Genomic DNA, 4,914 nt, shown 5'->3' on the forward strand with positions numbered 1-4,914 from the left:
GCTCCATTCAGACATCCGTATGTGTTTTGCGGATCCGCGGATCCATGGATCGGATCCGTAAAACACATACGGACGTCTGAATGGAGCATGACAGGGGGGTGATCAATGACAGGGGGGTGATCAGGGAGTCTATATGGGGTGATCAGGGGTTAATAAGGGGTTAATAAGTGACCGGGGGGGGGGGTGTAGTGTAGTGTGGTGCTTGGTGCTACTTTACAGAGCTGCCTGTGTCCTCTGGTGGTCGACCCAAGCAAAAGGGACCACCAGAGGACCAGGTAGCAGGTATATTAGACGCTGTTATCAAAACAGCGTCTAATATACCTGTTAGGGGTTAAAAAAATTGCATCTACAGCCTGCCAGCGAACGATCGCCGCTGGCAGGCTGTAGATCCACTCTCTTACCTTCCGATCCTGTGAACGCGCGCCTGTGTGCGCGCGTTCACAGGAAGTCTCGCTTCTCGCGAGATGACGCATATATGCGTGACTCTGCCTGGGACGGCCGCCTCCGGACCGCGATCCTGCGTTAGGCGGTCCGGAGGCGGTTAATCGTAGGTCTTCTGAGAGCTCTTTTGTGCGAGGCATCATTCACATCAGGCAATGCTTCTTGTGAAAAGCAAACCCAGAACTGGTGTATGTTTTTTATAGGGCAGCTGTAACCAACACCTCCAATCTCATCTCATTGATTGGACTCCAGTTGGCTGACACCTCACTCCAATTAGCTCTTGGAGATGTCATTAGTCTAGGGGTTCACATACTTTTTCTACCTGCACTGTGAATGTTTACATGGTATGGTCAATAAAAACATGGTAACATTTAATTATTTGTGTGTTATTAGTTTAAGCAGACTGTGACTGTCTATTGTTGTGACTTAGATGAAGATCAGATCACATTTTATGACCAATTTGTGCAGAAATCCATATCATTCCAAAGGGTTCACATTCTTTTTCTTGTAACTGTATTTTTGTTCAAGAATATGTCGGGCCCATCTACCAGCGACAAGGTGGGTCCTTATATACGGGACCTACTCTTACTATGTTGCTTACTCGTTACAAACTACTGTATCTGTTGATCTATCTTGCACCACAAATCCATATTGAAGAGATCAAAGGAAAAAATATTTAGCCAGTAAATAGAAGAATAACATTTAGATTTCTCAGCGGTTGATACTTTTTTAATGGCTAACTGGAAAGATGATGACACAACTGCAAGCTATTATGACTGCTTAGACCTCTTCATTAAGACAGTATCTGAAGATCCACAAATTTCAATAATTCAGATACTGTCTTAAAAGACACCTGATGAAGAGGCCTAAGTAGTCTCGAAAGCTTGCAGTCATCATCTTTTCAGTTAGCTATTAAAGGTATCAACCACTGAGAAATCTAAATTTTTTTCTTTTTTCTTATCTTTTCATGAGATTGTAAACTGCACTGCAGTTAGGCAGCACTAGAGGGCGCTCACACTGCACTCATTAATAACCACTATTAGTAACAGAACAAAGAACAAATCTTGCCAAAAGTGTAGCAGCAGAAATCACATCTCTGCCTCCTTCATATGGTCATAACATGAGAGAATTTTACCTGGATCTCCAATGGTTCAATTAAACTCAATTTAAAGGGGTTGTCTTATTTCAGCAAATGGCATTTATCATGTAGAGAAAGTTAATACAAGGTACTTACTAATGTATTGTGATTCTCCATATTGCCTCCTTTGCTGGCTGGATTCATTTTTGCATCACATTATACACTGCTTGTTTCCAGGGGGTTACGACCACCTTGCAATCCAGCAGGGGTGGTCGCTCTTGCACAATATAGGAAAAGGCGCCTGCCTGTCAGGTGGCTGGGAAATGTGAGAGTACGCATAGGCACGGATGCGCAGCAGCTCCTGTCCCTACTACTTTGTATCTGCGCTGCAGCGGTGGCTGTAACCCCTGGATACGAGCAGTGTATAATGTGATGGAAACATAAATCATTCCAGACAAGGAAGCAATATGGACAATCACAATACACTAGTAAATGCCTTGTATAAACTTTCTTTACATTGTAGGGGACATTGCAGCTATATGGGTAGTTACACAGGTGCAGTTTTATTGTGTATTTTTCATGCAATTTTTGAAGCCAAAGCGCAAAGTGGAAGGTCTGAGAACGGAGCCTCTTTCAGAATTACAGATTTGGCCCAAAAACTCTTTCATTTTCAACCAAATGATTGACATCTGGAGGCGCGTCAGTAGTGCCTTGCCTTTTTCCCTAACTTTCTTTCTTTGAGGTTGAACATAAGTACGGCTACTTTCACACTAGCGTTAATACTTTCCGGTATTGAGATCCGTCATAGGGTCTCAATACCGGGGAAAAAAACGCTTCCATTTTATCCCTATTCATTGTCAATTGGGACAAAACGTAACTGAACAGAACGGAGTGCTCCAAAATGCATTCCGTTCCCTTTGGTTGGTTCTCATACCAGAGAACTTTCCATCGTGGGATGTGGAGCAAGACGGATCCGTCATGACCCACAATGCAAGTCAGTCGGGTCGGATGCTTTTTTTTTCTCGGGCACAATCTGACATCTGTCTATGTTAAAGATATTACAACCGGATCCGTTCATAACGGATGCAGACGGTTGTATTATCAGTAACGGAAGCGATTTTGCTGAGTGTGAAAGTAGCCTAATATACTTGATTGCGGTAATTCCCGTCCCATACCTCCCAACTTTTTGGATGGTCAAATAGGCACCCTTATGGTTCATTGCATGAAAGATCCATTTTTTCTGTATATTTATACACTTTAATAATTTTCTTAGGGCACAATAGCCCAAAAATAATCTGAATATTGAAATGTGTAAAATCCAAATTGCATCAAATAATAAAATAATAGACAAGGTGGGGTCTGATATATAGATAGGAACCAGAAAAAACACCTTGTGGATCAATATCGTAAATGTAACAATGCAAATCTATACCTGGGATCAAAAAGAGTAACAATTAAGGAAAATAGAGGGACAGAGGAACCCTTTTTGGTCCAAAATAAGGACTGTCACTCAAAAAAAGGGACACTTGGGAGGTCTGTCTATCCTAAAGACACCATAAATTTCTCAACATTACAACCAATGGCACATTTTGGGTCCCGTAAGCTCAACACTGAGAGACCTTGTAAATCACAGAGCCCTTTGTGACGTCAGTAAAGTTATGATTTCTTTTAGACATAAAAATTAGGCCAATGGGATCTCTTACGAAGCTCCCGAATTCTGAGATCCAGGCCGCATAGACTGTAGTGTATTTACTTATGTGTCTATTCCGTACAGTCAGTGTGCAGCAACTGAGACGGCGAGTGGGAGGGGAGGATGGTAGTGGTAGTGGTACTACTTACTTGGCGACTGTCCTGCTCCCTTACACCCATGGGCTGCGCAGTGAGGAGGGGGTGGACCTGATATTGACAATTTCCCTAGGGAACACCCTGGTTGGGGTCTGCTGCCTAATGGAAGGTGGAGTGCCCTTGGTGTTGCTGGTGGTGAGGATCAAAGACAGGAGACATTCTTTGCGGATCGCACATGGACCCATTCATTTCTATGGGTCCGCAAAGGAAAACTGACAGCATACAGATGTCATCCGTGTGCGGTCCGCATTAATATGTCTGTCCTGAATTACAGACCATGGCCTATTCTTGTGCGTTTTGCGACAAGAATAGCCATTTCTAATAATGGGACTGAGAGAAATGCAGAATGGTTCCACATTTTGCGTTTCTGCGGTTTGAGGACCACAAAACAGACACAGCCATGTGCATGAAGCCGTAAGCAGCAGACACACTAGGAACATGTCACAGTACATATCATTTAGCAGTGACCCATTGGGTCACTGCAAGCGTACACAGTAGGTATACAGTATATCTATACATAAAGCATGGATTTGTATGTAAGGCTACTTTCACATCTGCGCTTTTGCTGGATCATGGATCAGCAAAACCACTCCTGTTAAGATAACACAAGAAACGGCTGCATCCATTATGAACGAATCCGGTTGTATTATCTCTAAAATAGCCATGACGGCTCTAAAACCATTGTAAGTCAATAGGCGTCGGATCCGTTTTCTTTTGTGTCCGAGTAAACGCATCTGGCGCCATTGACTTACATTGTGTTTCATGCCGGATCAGTCTTGCTCCATATCCCATGACGCACTCAAAAACGTTGTATGCAGCGTTTCTCCGTCCGGCATGGGAACACAACCAAACAGAACGGAATGTCTTCTGGTGTTCTCCATTCCGTTCAGTTCAATTTTGTCCCAATTGACAATGTATGGGGACAGTGGCGTACAAATAGAAGTAAGGGCCCCATAGCAGGGATCAAACCAGGCCAGGGATCAGTGAAAAAAAAAAATCACACAGACATGTACTACTTTGGCCAGGATGCAGACCAAACACGCCCCTTTAGAAAAAACACGGACACAACACGGATCGCATCCGTGTTTGGTCCATTACTCACTGACCACTAATAGGAGATGCTCTGGAAATTAAAAGGGCTTTCCGAGATTTTTTGTAACGGTTGACCCATCCTCTGGATAGTTCATCAGTATCTGATCAGTTGGGGTCTGACACCTGGGACCCCCGCCGATCATCTGTTTGAGAAGGCAGTAGCACTCACAGTAGCTCCGCGGCCTTCTCAAAGATTTCATGTGTCAAGTGGCCTAGGAGCAGCTCAGCTCCATGCAAGTGAGCACGATACCAAACACAGCCGCTATGCAATGTACGGCGCTGAGCTTGGTAACCGGTGAGAAGGCAGCAGCCTTCACAGGAGCGCCAGTGCCTTCTCAAACAGCTGATTGGCAGGGGTCCCAGGTTTCGAACCCCCACCGACCAGATACTGGTGATCTATTCAGAGGTCATCAGTATTAAAGCCTTGGAAAACCCTTTTAACTTTTAGCTGAGCAGTG

This window comes from Bufo gargarizans, chromosome 9, assembly GCF_014858855.1.
Source record: "Bufo gargarizans isolate SCDJY-AF-19 chromosome 9, ASM1485885v1, whole genome shotgun sequence".
NCBI classification, from domain to species: Eukaryota; Metazoa; Chordata; class Amphibia; order Anura; family Bufonidae; genus Bufo; species Bufo gargarizans.